This window comes from Rhinopithecus bieti, unplaced genomic scaffold, assembly GCF_001698545.2.
Source record: "Rhinopithecus bieti isolate Rb0 unplaced genomic scaffold, ASM169854v2 scaffold_31787, whole genome shotgun sequence".
Classification (NCBI taxonomy): domain Eukaryota; kingdom Metazoa; phylum Chordata; class Mammalia; order Primates; family Cercopithecidae; genus Rhinopithecus; species Rhinopithecus bieti.
Genome location: NW_016814655.1, coordinates 2,686,817 through 2,707,699, shown reverse-complemented (window position 1 = coordinate 2,707,699; position 20,883 = coordinate 2,686,817). Strand labels below are relative to the sequence as shown.

General features: G+C 43.4%; 1 protein-coding gene across 1 annotated transcript in view; it reads left to right on the top strand.

Annotated features, from left to right (window-relative positions):
• Nucleotides 1-20,883, top strand: part of SORCS3 (sortilin related VPS10 domain containing receptor 3) — a 620,373-nt gene that overhangs the window by 1,491 nt on the left and 597,999 nt on the right. The window lies entirely within an intron of this gene.

Below are 20,883 nucleotides of genomic sequence, written 5' to 3'. Positions count from 1 at the left end.
ATAGTTGCTTGGGGTCGAGGCGGGGACGCCTCGACTTTTCGAGATAACAGGTTTGTCCGATTCCCCCCCACGCCCCCAACAGGTTAACGGAGTTTGTTGTTAGACGCTGTGTGCGTTTGTTTACTGGAGACCCTAGGCTTCCGGCCGTCGGGAGGGGAGATGAGGAAGGGGCTTCTTAAAGATGAGTGGGGGAGGGATCTATGTTCACTTTCTCCCATACTTGGCTTGGAGGGTCAGTTTTCCTGTTTGCGGGGTACTTGAATTCTTGGATGAGAAAAAGGGCTGACTTGGGGCGGGAGCCTCTGAACAGACCGATTCCTGCGACTGCCCGGGCTCCCCTCCCCCCGCGCCCGTCACGCGAAAGGCAACCCGGGAAGCCATTCGGACTCCCAGCCTCCTGCTCGTCTCGGGGTCGCTGCTCTCCACTCCAGGCGCGCAGTCCTCGAGCCCAGGAGGGAGGCTCCGCCAAGTCGGCCCCAAGACTTGGCTTCTGTTAACCCCGGTTGCTCCTTCAAAGCCCAGGGAGCGGCCCTGGAAAGCCGTAGCAGAGGCCGTAAAAAAAGTTTAAAGCGTGAAACAAAATTCCACACCCATCCAGCGCCCATGCCACACCGCTCGCCCTCACGCACGCACAGACACACGGAAGTCGCTGAGCAGAAAACTCTGGCCTTCACCACTGCATTCTGCGCCACAAACGGCTCCCTGAGCGGAGTTGGGTCCCTGAGCTTCCTGCACACCTCACCGCCCGCTTTTCCCCGCCATCGGGTTCTCCCGGACAAGGATGTACCGAGAGGTGGCGCCGTTGAGCCCGCTCTGGCAGACTCGGGCGTTCCGGACTGGGCGCCCGACTGAGTATCGCGCCTGCCCGCCAGGCAGCTGCAGCGGCTCGCAGCGCGTGCCCGGAGGGGCTCCCCCTACTTCGCCGGCACCCAGCGCTGTGCAGCCAAGCAAAGAAAAGGCGGGTGACAGGTTCCCACCATCTTCCCCGCTTCCCTCCCTCCCGCGGTCCCTACTTCAGCCAGATTTGGAAAATCCTTTCCTCTTCTCTGGCTCAATGGTTCAGATCAGAACCTGGCATTGGGTAGGGTGCACGCTCCAGGCAGAGGATAACGGGTGTCTGTACAAGCAGCCTTGGGGAATTGATTTGATAGGAACTCACTCCGCAACTCCCTGCCGTTTTGTGTTTCTCTTCATGACCGATGTTTGACAAGATTTCTCTGGGAAATTTTTGCCTTATTTTAACAGAGCCTGGGGTGTCCAGGATTGGGTATCTAATAAGAGGAGAGCGAGGGGTCCGCAGAAGGTAGCACATAAGCAATACCAAAGTGCAGATTTCTTGGTTTCTAATGATGCATAGCGCGGCAGCCCAGTCTGGGTAGCCGATGCTGGGCTTGAAGGACCAGTGGAGTCCAGCTCCAGAGGGGCGCAGTGGCGGGCTTCATCTGCCTTGGATGGAGACCCCCGCAGCCTCGGGCTGACAGATCTGGCGAGAGGGGTGCCTTTGCAGGGCTGAGTGATTGAAGACTTCTAAGTCCTTTCCAAGAGGACTTGGATATGTGTGTGCTGTGCTGACAGCAGGGGTTGTGAATCCTAACTTCATTTTAGTTTGATTATTTGTGTGTGTGTGTGTGTGTGTGTGTGTGTGTGTGTGTTGAGGTTCTTACTTGGTGAGGAGGATGGATAGGATGTGTGTAAGTAAATATATCCTAGGAAGAGGAGGATGTAATGTCTTCACATCTGTGACTTTACTACTGCCACATTAGGACAATATAAATTCACTCTCCCTGAAGAGTTTTTCTGTGTCTCTGCTTTTAAGGATTATTTTTGAGTATTTACAAAGCCTCTGAAGATGGGACTTTAGAGAAAATGCTTCCTGCAAGTAGCAGTTAACTGTGCATGACCTTCTTTGCTCATCTTCAAAGCAGCTGTGCAGCAGAAGAGGTGAGGGGCAGGTCTGGCCCGTGCTTCCTGGGGAAATGACTCTTCAGTCAAATGATGGCCAACAGGGCTTGGGTACTGGAGCAGTTGGGCTTGGAGTCCTTGGTGACAGCAATGAGATTGGACAATGTATGAACAGCCCCTAGGGACTTATTGGTTGTGCTCTTGGCCAGCCTTACTGCTCATGCAAGAGCACCACAGGTGGATGTAGGGCCACACGCTGTCTTCTCTCTCCGTTCTAGGGAAGAACTGCCCCTTTAGCCCTTAGGCTGGACCTGTCTCTTCTGACCACATTTTGTAGGCAATACCAGAGAGACATCCTTGATTATCAGGTCTGTGAGCCTCTGTAAAGAAGATGGAGAAGCATACTCACGTGGCCCTGTCTTTGAGACTTTAAGGAAATCTCCTGGTGAGTCACTGGGAAACCAGTTTCAGCAACATTTACCCAGTTGGTTTTCTCCTGTCCCCTTTCCTGATGGCAGGAAAAGAAGGTGTTGTAAATAAAAGCCAGGGTGAAGAGTGATGGGGATGAGGATGCTTTGGAAAGATCCCTTCATCATTGGGTTCAAAGTGGAGGGAGATGTCCGTAAAACAGAGAACATGGGGGCTAGCTCCAGGCTCTTCTGACATGGGAAGAGAATTTTATCTCTTCTTCTGGCTTCTGGCGTATTAGACATGTCCTTCTTCAGGAGGCCACCAGTTTAATTTTTAACACAATGAGGGGTTTCCTTGCTCTTCTTCCAAGTGTCTCTGATGCACCCGATTACTTGATATGAGTTCCCTTTTGGGGAAAGCTTTCAGTAACCCTATGAAATTGGAAATTGAACTCCATTCTGACCGAGTTTACAGTCAGGGATGCAGGGTCGGACATGTAGGAGAAGGGCCCTCAGCCCACGCCATTGGTCCAGTGTGTGCCCCAGGTGGTTGAGGGTACAGGAGGAGACCTTTGACCAAGGCTTGGGGTGGGTATTTGCCTTGGTCCCAGGACTGAGAAGAGATGGCTTTAGGGGCAAAGGAGAAGGAGTGCAGCTGGCTTTGGGCAAAGGAATCAGGAGGGCATGGGGCCTGGGCACCACCTCTGACCATGTTGCCTGCCAGGTGCTCTGGCTGGAAAGTGAGTGGACTTGGCCTTGGAGCCTTTACTCTGGAGGAGTGATTTGCTATTTTTTCTCTCCAGTTGCCTCCAGCTGGAATCCTGGTGATTAATGGGTTAGAGAGTGTTTCACAAACACCCAGAGGGAGCCCAGTCCCCGTGGCTTATGGGGAAACAGAAAAACACATTATTCTGTCCTTTTTCTTTAAATGAAAGAAGAAGCCTCCCTGCTTGCTCAGTGAGTTGGCAAATGACTCTGGAGAGTGGAAAGTTGTGAAGGCACAGTCCACTTCTCCACACTCCCTCCTCCTTGGATTAACCCTTCATGCCCCCCGCCCCGCATTCCTGGTGCTGAGGTGAAAACACTGCATCTGCCCTAACGTTGGTCCTCATTTCCTTCCAGCAGCGCACTCGAAGTGGTAGTGATTTGCAGGCTGCTGCCCCTGCAGTGTATCTGCTTGGAATACTTGCCGGGTAGTTCTCAATTAATGTGCCCAACACTGCATCTTGGTGAAGAGAAATGGGGAGATGCTGATATTTCTAGGCCCTCCCAGATCACTCTGCCCTGTGCATACTAGTAGGTATAACACACAGATTCTCCCAGGCAGGATTTCCTACCCTTAACTAATTCAGCTGGACTGTATTCTAAAATATTTACTCCTAATGTGCAAAATAGTGACAGATTTGATCAGATTAATTGTATTTCACTCACTGGATCATCTAATTGTGGCTCCAAACAGATTTTTCAAATAGCTTTTGGCTGGATTGCCTTGTCTTCATCGTCCCTGCTCACAGTTCCTGTGTCACAATATCTTAATGCATTCTGCCTTCTCGGAGGCTTAATAAAGAAGCCTGCCACAGAAGCCATTCTTCAGGGTTTTGCCAAAAAATCTGTTTTCAATTAATATTACAAGGGGAAACCATGTCAGTTGAGATGTAGCTGGGAAATGCATGGGGACATAATGGCACTAATTGCTCCTGGTCATTGTTGGTCTGAGGGGAGGTGAGGAGAGGAGGAGCTGGGCACAGCTATTTATCTGCTCTGTGATTTCTCTGATGGCTGGATTACAGGGTGTGATTTCCTTCTCAGATCCTTCAGTGATTTCCAAGGTGAGCAGAAGTTGCAGACTCCTTAATTGGGAGGCCTGACTTAATGATTACAGAAATGCAGTGGCTGGAACTTGCTTTGTAGTTGGCAAAGAAGGAATGCTGGGAAGTGGCTTCTCCAGTGGTGTTGGATTTAAGGGAAGGGGAGTTGGTGACTCCAGTGGCAGGAAGACTCAGTGGACAGAAAGGAAAATTGTTTTTTCCTTGGGCTGTGTAAATCTATTGTCAGTGAAGGAATCCTGGAACTGGATGATCTGTGGGCCCTGAATTATCTCGTAAGGAGCAGAGAGGTGTGACAAAGCAGACACTCTGTGATAGGAAGATTTGGCTGGAGACCAGTGGTTTATCCAAGGCTAGGTGCAGATTGGCTAAGTCACTTAAGGCCTGTGGCTTGACCCACCTGTTGATTTCCCGCTTTCTGCCTTCTTTTGGCCTCTTGGTTGGCTTGAACACTTCCCTTATAGGGAGAAAATGTCAAAGGATGATTCTGCAGTAAGTTTGGGGGAGAAAAGAGGCCTTGTGGAGGAGGAGGTGGGAAATACAGAATGTGAGGGCTTAGTGGGTCACTCGGCAGTTCTGGTAAGTAGAACTGGCTTTGTGGGTTGGATCGAATTTGGCTAGGTTTGTTCTGGTGTTGTGGGTAACTGGGAAAAGGCTCGGATAGGGCTCTAACTTTGTTGGTAGTCAGTGGAGATGAGGGAGCTTTGCCTTACACATGGTTGGCACTTGATAATGTTTGACTGAGTGAATGAAAGACAGTCTCAAGTCTCATCAAGCAGAGATGATAAAGGAATTAGAAATTGTTGTTGCCTGGGATAGCAATGATTTCAGAACTTGACAGCTGCTATAGCCAGGAGTGTTTCATCCAGTGTGTCTGCATTCTGGCTTGAGGACCTTTGGTTTCTTGAATTCAAACCCAGAGTCCATTAGCCTGGCATTCAAGGCTATGTATGTCCTGGGTCTACTTCTCCAACTTTGGGTTTGACTCTTCCCTGATTAACTCCTGCATTCTGGCCAGGGCAGAGTCTTCATTGTCCCAAGCACCTTGAGGTCTCCTCCGCTTGAGGTACCTTTCTTTCTTGATGAAAGGGCAACTGTTATTCATAGCTCAGTTCAACATTCAGACTCAGTGGCTCTATGAAACGTTCCTTAGAAGCATTTATTTCTCTTCCCCTACTTGTTTATAGAATTTACAGAATGCACTACACATTTGATCATATTTAGTTTAGTACTTACTTTAGTTTTATATTATTTGGTGAGTGTTTTGAGGGTAAGAGCTGAAATAATTAAAACAGTACCCCCTCCCTCCAATCACCATCAAGTGTGAGTTCTGTTCTTCTCATCCATGCCTGGCAGCATGTGCCGTAGGGTAGTACATAGCTCAGTAATACTGAACTCATCTGGGGAGTTGGACTGTGACTTAGCTGCAGGGTAAGAGGAGAGGAAAGACCATTTTGCCCTAAGATAACTAACAGGTTAACACCGTCTCTTAATGACACTGAGTTTATACAGCTGGTGTATTGTTTCATATATACATGTTAACATAAGATTCAGAGGGATCTCTACGCTACTTAGTAAGAGGATAGAAATAAGGACTAGTTAATAATCCTGGCTTCTCATGCACTTCAGAGATCAGATGGACACTCCTGTAAGACATTCATCAATTTTCTGAGTTTTTCCTGTGTATGTGGCATTGTCCTAGAAACTGTGGGGTTGGTAGAAGTGTGATAGAGGGGATACAAAGAAGGATGAGACAACATTTGCCTCATGGTCCTGCCAACATGCTTTGGATGTGTGAGTGCTCTTCTGTAAAGTTAAATAATACGTGACAGCAAGACAGATGCCATGGGGTGACATGTGGTTAATTGTCAAGTGATTGTTTCAGGTTATGAGCTCACAGAAGAGAGGACCCCTATGGGACATAGTACAGGAATTTTAGACTTACAGAATGTCAAGACTGGAAGTGCACTTGCGAATTGTCTTCCTCAAATCACTCAGGATAGAGATGAGGATGTGATACTCAGACAGAAACATGGCAGCCTACCTTGGATCCCACTTATTTTTTTTTTCTCTTGGAAGAGCCATCCCCTCTTCACACCCATTTTTCTCCTTTCTTCTCATGTTAACAGAGCATTTTCCCTCAAAGAGGATTTGTGTGTTTTCACTCTGGTGAGGTGCCCATTTTATGGGTAGGGTAGACTGAGGCCCTAGGATGGATATAATATGAGGCTAGTCAGATAGATTTAGGAATAGATTCTTTCCTTCTGTTCTGGGGCCATGCTCTATAGCCACCCTGCCCACCCACTGTGGTGGCTGCAGACAATGAGTAACAAGCTAGTTAATGTTGGACAAGCTGTATCTTACTAACCGTTGTTAATGGGAGCCTCTTGTGAGTCACCTTGTTATTTGAGTTAGTGAGTAATTCAAGCCTGGTTACGTCACAACCAGGAACATTTTTCTCATTTACTTTGATCGGCATAGTTTGGATTTAATTATTTATGGAAATGCTGTTGTTTATAGTACACTAATAAATGTTCTATAGTAAATTTGGAAAAAATAATGGAATCTAAGACCTCAGGATTGCACAAATTGCTGTCTGGTATTGAATGCATGCAGGGAAGCAGAGGAAGCCATCCCTGCTTGGTTGAGATGACAGGGACCTGCAGCAGAGTAGGGCCAGCAGGGTTATTGCTCAGTAAAACTGTGCCCTTGACTAAGTAGGGGACTGTTACTTGGCACACGTCGGAAAGAGAAAAAAACCTTCTTTAGGGGAAAAACTGGAAATAAAGCTATGTAGAATAATCAAGGATTCTATGAGGTTGTAGGATTATTTAGTACGGGTATATGGTACAACTTGTGTGAATTCATATTTGTGGAGAGATTTCATCCTGAATGCAGTCCTCTTTCGGATTTGTTGAGAACGGATAGACTGGGAACCTGAAACAGGCCACATACTAAATAAGATCATGGATTGTGCAGCCAGGTGCCTGACTTCAAGTCCTCCCTCTGTTTCTTAATAGCTGTGTGACATTGGGCAAGTTGTTACCCTCTCTGCTGTTTCTTCATATGAAAAAAGGGGGTGAAGATATAGTATCTCTCACCTTGGGCTGTTGTAAGAATTAAGTGAGATTGTACAGGGTAAAGTGCTTAAAAGAAGTGCCTGACCCATTTGTAGCAAGCACTCAAGATACTTTTAGTTTAGTTGTTATTTTTATACCTGGAAGGGGCCTTCCTTTAATTTTCAGATGGAAATGTTGAAGCAGAGGTAGAAGGCACTTGCTCAGAGTTTCCTAGTGAGCTGATGGCAAGGCTTTGGCTAGAACCCAGTTCTCATCAAGATGCTCATTTCAACCACCTCCCATAGTTCATGCTCCCAGTCACATGAGTCTTTGCCATGTCTATCATTTATGTCGTGCTAAAGTAGATGTTGAAAAAGATCTAGAAGTGAATGACTGGGGACCTGGATTCTTGAAATTCATAGTCAGAATTTGTAATAGAAACAGAATCATATTAGTTAGATGATTACACTAATAAGCTATGAATAAGGTTAACATTATTTCAGGGCTTTTATTGCATGGAGAGTTAAGGGATCCAGAAAGATGAAGAGTAGCTTCCCTCAGATTGGGCATCCATGATACAACTCATAGCTAATCAAGGGAGGCTTCTTGAGGGAAGTGAGTAAAGTGTGTAGCTTCTAGAACATTGGAGATCACTGGATTGCTGGGGCTGGTTGGCAAGCAGATCCCATTGTGCCAAAGACTCATCTGTGCCAAAATCATGGGCTAGACCTCGATGTTCATTTTTCCGCTCCTCTTCTGTATGTGTGCCTGTTGTGAAATGGGCATATCACATGGATTGGAGCTAACTCTAGAATATCTGCAGCCTGTTCCTCAGTATTATCACACTGGTACAATCCACTAATTACTTTGTGGTGATCTATACCCACAGAGTTGCAGGCTTGAGTTCCCTTTTTGCCTTCACCCTGTGTACCAAGAATGAAACCTGAGAGCCCTGCATAGACACTAGAGGGAGCATTGCCCTGGGAAAGAAGTGAAAATAAATAGTATGAAATAATGAGACAATGCTGTACCAAGAATTGTTCTGAAGAAGGGAAGATGAAAAGTAGCCTGTAAGTGAATTGTGTAGGGGTTGTATGATGACCCATAGATGAATAATCAGTTGGCAGCAGGGCAGTTTTCAATCCTGGGGGGCTGATCATTCAGCCTCTTCCTACAGAAAAAAGGGGAGTAGATACAAACATGTTCATTCAGCAAGTAGATACTCAGACCATTAATGACTGAACTAACACTCTACAAATAGATTCAGCTGGAAGTGATGCTTAGGCTGGGTTCTCCCATCTCTTCTGTATTTCCTTCCTTTTTGCTTCCTTGTTCTCTTGTATCTGGTGGTTAGTCAATAGGTGCTTATTGAGTTGAACAGAATAAATACTTGCTTAAATACTTAAAAGTGCCTGGATAAAGAACAAGTGTCTTGGGGATGGAGAAGTGTCTGGCCTGCTGTTGCTGGCCTGGGGTCTGCACCCTGGGACATTGCAGCTGTCTCTCACAGGCTCTCAGGTCCCACATGCCTGACTCATCCTCCCAAAAGCCTTTTTGACATCTATGGTGAGGTAGGCATTTTCTCATTCAGATGGTTAGAATCAGTTTAAAGATTACACTGCTGCATAAGAAATAAACTTTTTCTTTTAAAAATCTGTTCTCAGTGGGAGATGAAGAACAATTACCGAGTTGAACATTTTCAAGACTAGAAAAATAGCTCAAGCTGCCATATCTGAACGTGATTACACATAGTGGGGGAACTTGTCTACATTAAGAGTTCTGAGACAATGAAGCTGGTGACACAGAGAAACTTGTTTTCCAGAGTGGTGGTGGAAGAGGAGGGTGTCCTTAGCGGTGAAACAGTTGCTTATCTCACTGTGTTGCTTTCAGTATTATTCATGCTTGAAAGCAAACTTTTGTTTGAAAGATTTCTTAAAACTCTAAAACATCTTTTCTGTCATGAGAAGGTCCCTAAGCAACAGCAACCTTGAACAAGTCTCTAAGCCTTAGTTTTGCTGGCTGTAAAATGATGATAATACTGGTCTTGCAGGATTGTTGTGAATCTTAGAGATGATGCCTATAAAGGGCCTAGCATAATAGCCTATTTTAACATAAGAACGTTAACTTTTGTAATTCCAGTACTTTGGGAGGCTGAGGCGGGCAGATCACTTGAGGTCAGGAGTTCGAGACCAGCCTGGCCAACATAGTGAAACCTCCGGGCTCTACTCAAAAAACAAAAACAAACAAACAAACAAAAAACAAAAATTAGCTGGGCATGGTGGCACATCCCTTTAATCCCAGCTATATGGGAGGCTAAGGCTAGAGAATCTCTTGAACCCAGGAGGCAGGGGTTGCAGTGAGCCGAGATGGTGCCACTGCATTCCCCAGCCTGGGTGACAGAGTCAGACTCTCAGAAAAAAAGAATGTTAATTCTCATTTGGAGATCTGTTGGTACTCTACTCATATTCTGGGGTGTTCCTTTGCTCTGCATGCTGGCCTGATTTCTAACCACCAGCACCAGAGACTGTTTGCCCAACAGCTTTCCCTGGCCGCTGGAGCTTGCTTTGATCACACAAGGCAAGGAAGAGTCAAGGAATTAATGCCTGTGAGGGAGCAGGGAGCAGCCACTACCAATGACTGGTGGGAGTTGATGGATAAATATCCAGCCCCCTTGACCACTGGGGTTGGCTAACTCTGAGACATGTTTCTTTCATGGTCTCCCAGAGCTCCCCGTGGGATTAAACCCCAGTTTTAAATGTGTGTGTGTGTGTGTTTTTAAATGGGTGCATTATTAGTAAGGAGAGAGCCTGCAAGTATGATTTAAAAAATGGAAAGTGCTTCTTTCAAGCATGCCTAGATTTGGTCTTACTTCAAGCAGATGTATTTTCATTCATTCTTTCACTCATTCATTCAGTATTTTTTTTTGCTTGGTATGATGTCAGTTCAGTTATTTGAATTTTCTGGGATTCAGTTTCCTCACCTGTAAAATGAAAAAGTTGCAAAAATTGCTGCAGCCCATCTCACCACAAAGTAGATATGATATTAGGTCAGTCATTTCTTGATGGGTGAAATGGGGACTATCCTATTTGCTCCCTTTATGTCACAGTTAAAAAATGAGATGGTGCACATGGAAGCATTTTGTAAAGAATAGGGGGTGGTATGAACTCAAGTTGTTAGTTTACCTCACCTCTCCTTCATTCCCTTAAGGAGCTACAGACCCTTTGACAACAGATTTGAGACCAGATACAGCTCTTGCCGCCTTCTGCCTTCTCTCAGTACAAATGAACACTTCCATTAACATGCATGCTGTGGTAGTAAAAACCCCAAGATTCTTATTCCAGGCATGATGTACAATTTATTTCAAGTCACACCTGATATAATAAAATTCTCAGATGGGAGTGTAATTTGGATGTTTTAAAAAAACATTTGCCCCAGGTCGTGACCTGTATTGATTGTTCTGCCTTACTCTTTTCAGATTATGTGAAGTATTTAGACAGCACCTACTATATGCCTAGTGAGGCAGCATGTGCAAAAAAATCTATGTGATGCAGCCCGGACACCCAAAATAACTTACAGTTTTGTGTGTGGTAAACATGTTGGATGGCTATTGCAGGGAACAGTGAGATAGCATAAGACGTGTGCTAATGGAGCATGCTTAGGAAATAACTTGAACGTAATCAAGACCACAGTGAATGAAAATTAATGAAAGTGTTAAAAAATTCTGGTTGTTTTTATTATCTGCAACAAAATCTACCAGCGCAATAAGAAATAGATGTCGTACTCTATCACCAAACGTGGGTCACTTGACAAGGAGTGTCCTGAGCTTTGAGGTCAAATAGATTACCTGTTGTTCTGACAATTGTTCAGAATTCTGCCATGTCAGTGTGGGGTATAAATTTCTTATAGAGAACTCTGTTTCACCTTGTGTTTCTACTTGTTTTATTTTCTTTATAGGAAGATAAAGAATATGCTATTTCACCATAGTACTATGATATTCCAACTTTTAAGTTGTATTATTATTAGATATTCTAATTTGTACTGATTTCTTTCTTTCTAGGCCTGTTTCCCTTCTGTCATCTTGAGATTTCTATTTATTTTACTCTTGGATTAGTGCCTCCGTTTTTTGGATTCCATTCCTCTGTTGTGGGCTGCTTTTCATTTTTCTGTGGCATATCCTCAAGTAATCTTTTTCAGAGAATGCATGGGAATGTCTTGGTTTATACTTCTTGTCCTGACAGAATGTGAGTAGAAGTATTTTGACTCTCAAAAGATCCTGGCTTAGATGATGAATCATATGGTCACCCAGTGCTTGGGAGATATTAATGCTTTAAAAAGATTTTTAATTTAAAAAATGTTTTGTGGGTACATAGTAGGCATGTATATTGATGGGGTACATGAGATGTTTTGATACAGATATGCATTGCATAATAATCACATCATAGAAGATGGGATATCTGTTCATTCAAGCACTTACCATTTGTGTTAGAAATCATCCAGATTATACTCTTTTAGTTATTTTAAAACGTACAATTAAATTATTATTGACTGTAGTCACTCTTTTGTGCTGTCAAATACTAGGCCTTATTCATTCGTTTTATTTTTTGTACCCATTAATAATCCCCACCTCCCCCTCTCCCCCACTACCCATCCCTGCCTCTGGTAATCATTCTTCTACTCTATGTCCATAGGTTCAGTTGTTTTCATTTTTAGACCCCACAAATAAGTGAGAACATGCCATGTGTGTCTTTTGGTGCCTGGTTAATTTCACTTAACATAATGACCTCTACTTCCATCCATGTTGTTGCAAATGACTGAATTTCATTTGTTTTTATGGCTGAATAGTACTCCACTATGTATATGTACCACATTTTCTTTATCCATTCATCTGTTGATGGACAGTTAGGTTGCTTCCAAATCTTGGCTATTGTGAATAGTGCTGCAACAAACATGGGAGTGCAGATATTTCTTTGATATATTGATTTCCTTTGTTTTGACTGTATACCCAGCAGTGGGATTGCTGGATTGTATAATAGCTCTATTTTTAGTTTTTTGGGGAACCTCCAAACTGTTCTCCATACTAGTTGTACTAATTTACATTCCCACCAACAGTGTACAAGTGTTCTCCATTTCCTCACCAGCATTTGTTATTGCCTGTCTTTTGGATATAAGCCATTTTAATTGGGGTGAGGTGATATGTTATTGTAGTTTTGATTTGCATTTCTCTGATGATCAGGAGATCCACTTTTAAAAAAGATTCTTGGCATGTCTAAAATTTTGTTTTGCTCTCACATTGGCTTGGTGGTTCATCTGGATAGAGAAATCTAGGGTCAAAGAAAGTTCTTCTTGGATTTGGGAAGTACTTAGGTTACTTGATGATTTTGTATCATGTGCTATTTTGGCATTATATGTGTCTCCCCTTTTACTCATGGACTGATGAAGGTGGGAAAAGGAGGTACATACATAAGATACTTGTGACTTTGTTCAAATTAGTGATGTGCAACCCTTGAGGAAGCCCGATGCATTAAAACTGGATTTACGCAAAATCGGTAGTATAAGGTGGGGGATCATACACTCTGCAGGGCCATTTGCTGTTGATACTTGTTATCCAAATACTTTCAATGTAAAACTCAACCAAAAGAAGTAGTTTTAGGCAGGGTGTGGTGGCTCATGCCTGTAATCCCAGCACTTTGGGAGGCTGAGGCAGGTAGATCACCTGAGGTTGGCAGTTTGACACCAGCCTGGCCAACATGGTGAAACTTTGTCTTTAGTAAAAATTCAAAAAATTAGCCAGGTGTGGTGGCATACACCTGTAGTCCCCACTACTTGGGAGGCTGAGGCAGGAGAATCACTTGAACTGGGGAGGCAGAATTTCCAGTGAGCAGAGATCACTTCACTGCACTCCAGCTTGGGTAACAGAACTCCGTCTCAAAAAAAAAAAAAAAAAAAAAAAAAAAAAAAAAAAAAAATGGAGTTGTTTTATTTATTCAATTTTAGCTTCGGGGGTACATGTGAAGGTTTGTTATGTAGGTAAACTCATTTCATGGGGGCTTGTTGTACAGATTATTTTGTCATCCAGGTATTTAAGCCTAGTACTCAATAGTTATTTTTTCTGCTCCTCTTGCTTCTCCCATCCTCCACTTTCAAATAGTCCCCAGGGTCTGTTGTTCCTCCCTTTGTGTTCATGAGTTCTCATCATTTAGCTCCCACTTATAAGTGAGGACATGTGGTATTTTATTTCTGTAAAATATGGTGCATATACACCATGGAATACTACGTAGCCATAAAGACAAACGAGTTCTTGTCTTTTGCAGGAACATGGATGGAGCTGGAGGCTATCATCCTTAGTTACTTTTTATTTAAAAAAATTTAAAATCATTTTTTAAAACCACAGCTATAGCCAATTGATACGATTTGGAGCTGTGTTCTTGTGCAAATCTCATGTTACATTGTAATCCACATTGTTGGAGGTGGGGCATGGTGGGAGGTGATTGGATCGTGGAGACAGATTTCTCATGAGTGATGGGTTTAGCACCATCCTCTTGGTACTATCCTTGTGATAGTGAGTGAGTTCTCGTAAGATCTGGTTGGTTAAAAGTGTGCAGTGCTTGCTGCCCCCACCCTGCCTTGCTCCTGCTCCTGCCATGTAAGACATCTGTTCTCCCTTTGCCTTCTGCCATGATTGGAAGTTTCTTGAGGTCTCCCCAGAAGCATAAGCTAATATGTTTCCTGTATAGCCTGCAGAACCATGAGCCAATTAAACCTCTTTTATTAAATATAAAATACACAGTCCTAGATATTTCTTTATAGCAATGTGAGAATGGACTAACACATCAACATTCAATACATATTTGTGGCATCCTCTTTATGTGCCAGGTGCTGTTAGATTCTGAGTCTGTAATGGTGAGCAGTTCTCTGGTTGAGAGGTACGTGTTAACACTAGGGACATTTAACCTAGGAAGGGCAAAGAGGGAGAAGCAGATGAGTTGAGATTGCAAAGATGTACAGGGTGGATTAGGTGCAGAGGAGAGGGAGGCAGGAAGGAGCAAGGTATTTGAAGGGGAAAGGAAGGACAGCGTGGCTGGAGCAGAGGAACTTGGGGAAGGTGAGAGATGAGATGGAGCTAGACAGGCAGGCATGGGCAGGACTAAGCAAAGGTTTAGTTCTTTATTCTAATAGCAAAGGGATGACCTGGCATGGTGGCTCGTGCCTGTAATTCTAGCACTTTAGGAGGCTGAGGAGGGCACATCCCCTGAGCCCAGGAGTTTGAGAGGCAACATGGAGAAGCTCTGTCCCTACAAAAAATACACACACACACAAAATTAGCTGGGCATGGTGGCATGCACTTGTGGTCTCAGCTACTCAGGTGGCTGAGGCTGAGGTGGGAGGATCACTTGAGCCCAGGAGGTTGAGGCTGCAGTGAACTGTGATCATGCCACTGCATTCTAACCTGGATGACAGAGTGAGACCTTGTCGAAGAAGAAAAAGAAAAAAAGCAAAGAGGTAAGCCATGACAAGGTTTATAGTAAGAGAGTGATAAAATTAAATGTACATTTAAAAACCACTCTCATCACCCTGTGGGTTAGAGGAAAAAAAGGATGAATGCTAAGAGGATGTAGCTGAAGAGGGTGATGGCTTGGATGGTGGCAGTCGGGGTAGGTAAGAAGGAGTCCACTGAAGAAATATTTGGCCGATGTAGTTGATTGTGTCGTTAGCTCCAATTCTTCACTTCTCTTTATAACTCCCTTTGTATGGGACCTTTGCAGTGTCCTCTCTCTGTGAGTAGGATCTTTTTCCCCATCTTCTAACTTTTGGTTTGACCTTGTGACTTGCTTTGGCCAATAAAGAGGTGGAAGTGATAGTGTGCAAGTTTCAAGCTTAGTTATCAAGAAGCATGTGTGTTTCTACCTGTTGTCTTGTGCCTTTGGGGTGGCCATGAGAAAAACATGGCCTATTGGTCTCAGGAGGAGGATGAGAGACAACTAGTACACAGCCATTCCCAGCCAAGCCCAGGCTACATCAGCCCAGCCCAGCCAGGACCAGTAGAACCGCCTAGCTGAGCCCAGTTATGATCAGCCAACCCCCAGCTGCCCTGAATATTTCTGAGAATAAGTGATTGATTGTTGTGAGAATAAGTGATTGAGATTTAGGTGGTTTATTTTGCAGAATTTTTGCAGCAGGTAAAATCAATAGAACTTGAAAGGTTGGATGTAGCAAATTTGTGGGAACATAATTACAGTGTAAAGTGAGGTTCACCTATATTTTGAGATCATTAGCCTCCTACATACATGCTCAGGGATGGACTTAGGAGTGTTTTTCTGGTGGTTGCCTACTCCTTGCCTCTCTTTACAATTCATGGTTTCTTTTTCTGGAGCTGAATGAGGTAGGCCAGATTTATAGTCCAAAAGAATTAATTGTGTACTCTTTTTCCTTCTCATTCTCCTTCTGGCAGGCTAATCAGATTCCAGCAGAGCCTGAGAGATGAGTAATCCTCAGTTCCCTCAATAGGGGTCTTCAGACCCTAACATTTAGTGTATTCTTGTTGGAGTTGAAATCAATGTTAGCTCTAACTGTGAAGATGGAATTTCACTTGAAGGGGTGAGAAATACAGTACCAGGGATTTTCCTGGTTTTGACTGATTATTTAAAATATATTAGTTCTGATAAAATATTTAGCTTTTAAACAACAAATTTAATATAGGGAGTTGTATTTTATTTATTAATGGAAGTTGCAGGGAGATTGGTAGGAGTTGTGCTAAAGTGCACTGTTGTGATTTTGCAAAGTATAGTAATTACTGTAATATTTTGTTGAATTATTAATATCCACTATGCCTACAGGAACATAAGCTTCTGCAGTCGAATTCATTTTAAAATTGCCTTTCTCCCTTCTGGTTTTGTTTTGTGTTTTCTTTCTTACGCACTTACTAATTTTTAAAGAAATGGGGTGGGGCAGTGTTAATTATATTGTATGAAACACTGTTGTCACGTGCTAACTGAATATATGCTTCTTCCAAGCTTGTTTGCAGTGGCAGATTGAGGGATGCTGAAAGAATCATGTCTGAGGAGAAAGGGCTCATCTGTGTGTATTTTTCAGGAGCTGAGATGAGGAGAGAAAAATAGCAGAGAGGTCACATGTATGCACATGAGTATTATGTCTGCATGCTTCTAAGCAGAGCTGGTCCTATCTGTAGATGGAGTTGGTAGGTGTTTCATATGTGATGAAATAGCACAAGTCTCCTTTTTTTTTGAGATAGAGTTCGCTTTTGTTGCTCAGGCTGGAGTATGCAATGGCATGATCTTGGCTCACTTTGTGTTTTGTATTTTTAGTATAGACAGTATTTCATCATGTTGGCCAGGGTGGTCTCGAACCCCTGACTTCAGGTGATCCACTGACCTTGGCCTCCCAAAGTGGTGGGATTACAGGTGTGAGCCACAGCACCTGGCCTCAAGTCCCCTTTCTTAATTGCTTTGACAGTGATTACTTAGTGTCTATTATGTGCTCAAATGAGATTATTGTGGATGATGATGATGATGATGGTGATGGTGATAATGATGATAGCTTACAGTTGTTACCTGAATGGGCTCATGCTGCAATAGGACTCTGGATGGAGTGCAGGATTATACATTAGCACTTTTTTTTTTTGGTTGTGGCTAAACTGAAATTGGAGGACTAGCCTTCATACGAATATCTGCCAGTTTTACGAAATGGTGTCAGTCAGTCAACATCTGAGACTCAAGTTTCCTCATCTGTGTAATAGTTGCAAGGATCAAAATGAAATAATGTATTTGAAAGGGCATTATAAACTATAAATGTACAGGTATTTTTAAGGGAATATCATTGTAATTAAACTGTAGAAGAAGTTGCTTATACTCATGTTGTGATTTTGAGGGGAGCAAGGAGGACTTTTGCTTGATTTTATTTTTTCCTTTCCAGAATCTTCACAATTAGAGGACCATTCTTCATGTTGAACATTGTTCCCTCTAAGGCCCTCTTAAAATATAAATAATTCAGAGACAATATTTAGAGCTGGAAAGAACACATAATGACCTAACTACATCTTTTTTCTGACATAGAAAATGTGGGCAAGAGAGATTGTACAGTGCCCAGATTCACCCAGATAGTAGAAACGCCTGCACCAATGTCCAGTTCTCTGACTTTTAGTCCAGTGCTCTTTCTGTAACACTCGGATGCCCATTAGTATTCCATTAAGCTTTTAGTCCAGAGAATTTCCTCCCAGAATGTAGCCTTGGGAAGAATAAATTAGGTGACTAGTGGGAGACATCAGGTTTGGGATCCCTTTAGGTAGAAGAGTAGTGCTTGAGTCGCAAGGACCTGACCTTGAATCTTAGCTCCACCCCTGACTAGGTAGCTGTGACTTGGGCAAGTTACTTTTCTGAGACCTACTTCTCTCCTTTATAAAATCAGGATATAATCCCATTTTGCCTGGTCTTTGTGAGTATTTAGTGAGTTTAAAGTGCTTGCCAAGGTGCCTGCCCTGTGGTAGAAGATACTCTAAAATGAGTAGGAAATGGTTATTGTTAGGTAAGAGGTCCTGGGGATTAGCTTGATCTCGCTCACAGTTGGTCTGCCTTCTGCCAGCCATTCTTTCACCCGCCTGTGAGGGTGTGTGTTCTTTAAGAGGAGAGGAAGCTGCACCCTCCAACATTGCTGGTTCCCTTCCCCAGGATGGAGGAGGGAGGACTCTCTGAAAGGCCCCTGCAGAGATGCCTGCATAGTGGGGGACGCTCCTGCACTGGCCCGAGGATGAGCTGGGATTTAGCAATAGCCCTTCGTTTCTCTTTTTTCTCAGAACGAAGCAGCTCCTGCCTCATTTAAATTTCCTTTAAAGGAGCTGAGGATGATAGAAGGGGGGAGATGTGCATCTTCAAAGAATGGCAGGTGACTCCAAAAATGAGACAAATCAAAGCACCTGCATCTATGGCTGCACGTTGCTGTGTCTTAGGTGGCTCTGCTTCTTATTTTAAGTTACTGAGGTGGCTTCCTGAAAAGTGGGCTTCAGTTTTTTACCTGAGAGTTTATTATCCTGCTCCTAACTGTCCATCCTGCCTATCTGTGAGCTGGGTAGGACCTACTGTTTCTAGTTAACTTATAGCAAGTAAAGCATGACCACCTATAGGTTAACATTTAGGTAGAGGAGGAACTTCCAGGCACAGAAGAAAATAGGAAACACCACAGAGTCTGAGTCCCTTCTCAGGTAGGGCGGCTGGGTCACCCTTTACCTGAAATAAAATAAGAGCAAGGGATGGGGGGAAGTGAGCTCCTGTGGCCCTCCCCTCCCCTCTACCCAGCACCTTCCACTTTCCTAGGTCTTTCTGATCTAGGGAAAATGGTGTAATACTGGTCCTTTACATCTTCACTTTTTTTTTTTCCGAGCCTTTCACATTTTAAATTTGATATCCTAATGGTGAATGAGCTGGGGATGGTTTGGAAAGGCGTTTTAGGGATGGTGACTCTTGAAATCAGAGCCTGCACTATTTGCCCAATTTTTCCAATTTTTAGGGCTGGCATCAGGGAGAGATAGGCCAGTCCAGACATCTTTCTGGTCCAGAGATGCCTATTTCCTGTCTGACGCATGGCTGAGCCTCAAAAGACTCCCATGAGAGGAGAGCCATGGGCTCTGGCCAAAGACTGGCTCTTCTCTATGTGTTGGTCAAGTACTTACAATGATGGATTTTTCTTGATTTAAGTGGAGGGGCAATTGGGGAGAGCTTTGCTCTGTACCTTTTTTTCCTCTTCAATTTTAAAATTTATTTAAAATATATATGACATAAAATTTGCCATTTGAATCATTTTTACTGCTACAACTCAGTGCATTAATTACATCCACATTGTTATGCAACTATCACCACTATGTTTCTAAAACCTTTTCGTTGTCCAAAGAGAAACTCTAGAACCACTTAAACAACAACTTCCTCTTGCTCTGTTCTTCACACAGTTAAATTCCGTTCTTCAGCATCTGAGCAAATATGGGGATTTCTAGTTTATTCCCCTCTTCTGCCTTCTCCTGTCCCATCTCTAACCATTTTCTCTTCTTTCTTCCCAGAACAGGGGCCCATGGAGTTGAGAATGAGGATGAGTCTTGTAATATTCAGGGATAAGAAATAGGGGAGTACTTTTCATCTCCCCCTTGACAGCTATGTTATTTATTTATAAAGATAATCTACCTGCTGTCACCCAGAGAAAGATATGTGTCTTGCTCCAGCACCCTAACTTGCTCTCTTGAAGCAGGGATGGGTAATGCCAAATTATCTGCTCCTTGACCATCATGGGCATCCTAGCAATCAGTGACATACCTCAACAGGTGAGCTGCCCTTGTCCAGTGCAGTCTTGACATTGTGACTTAGTCTTGGCTAAGCCTTTTTAAGAGGAGACTTGCTTGTACATAGCTGAGATCAAACACACTTCATAGTTGAGTTGTTATTGCCTATATATTTATTAATATCATTGTTATTTAAGGTAGTATGATTTGGGAATAGATAGATGATAGATACATATCATCCTGCAATAAGTAGTTTTTTAAATATCTTGAACAGATTCCTAATTGCACTTCAGTACTGTGATTGATGATACACAAGAAACAGTTCAGACTTGATCTTGGTCTTCTGGGAACTTGAAATCTAAGAGAAGTACGTGTAGGTGGAAGGATGGAAATCCAAATCAATATTGGAATCAAAAGTGAAGCCTCTGGGGATGGGATCTAGCATTTACTGAAGGTCTGCTATGTGCCGGGTGCCAGTCTTGGGTGCTTTGTGTCTTCTCATTTTCCCCTCATAACTTTGTGAGTTGGAGGTTATTATTATCTCTCTTTAATAGATGAGAAAACTGATGAAGAGAAGTTAGATTACCAAGCTCACACTGCTAATAAGCTTCAGAGTGGGTAATGAAGTAGAGGAAAATACAAATGTAAGGTAGTTGAGTCTGCTGTATTATTGATGTCAAAATCAGGATATTACAGAGTTTGTGAGTGCAGATAGGCTGCGAGAATCGGAGCAAAAGGGTGGGAGAAGGTAAAGACATCAGCTTTTATTTCATTTTAAAATCATATAATTTTACAAAAATCATAGACAATTAGGGTACTCTTACCATGTGCCAAACACTGAGCTGTAACCTTTGCATTCAGCATCTCGTTTAATCTTCATGGTGACTCGATGGAGTTTCTACTGTTATGAGCCACATTGTAAAGATGAGTAAATAAAAGCATGGTGGAGCTCAATACCTGGCCCAGGTCACAAAGCTGGTGAGTGACAGAACTGCAAGCCCCACGTGGACCATCTGACTTGAGAGCTCCTCCCTTGATGAGTTACAGAGCCCACTTCTCCAATTCATACCAGCAAGGGAAGCAAGGCCTCAGCAATACAAGGTTGAACTGCTGACCTCATGAGGGCTAAGATGGGTTTTCAACTCCTGGGCCTTTTTTCAATTAAACTGGCACGTTCTTTTCTAGAAGCCTCATTGAATATTTGTACTTAAGCTCTGGTGTTTACAGGCAAAGAGCAAGATGAGTAAAGCCTTGGAGGTGAGAAGTAATAGGGTGTTTTGGGGAACTAGGGGAGGCAAGAAGAGATAGGACCAGATCACAGAGGCAAACTTGCACTTTATTTTTGTAGGCACTGGGAACGCTTAGTAATTTTGAGCAAGGGAAACACGTAATTAGCAATGGCATCAATT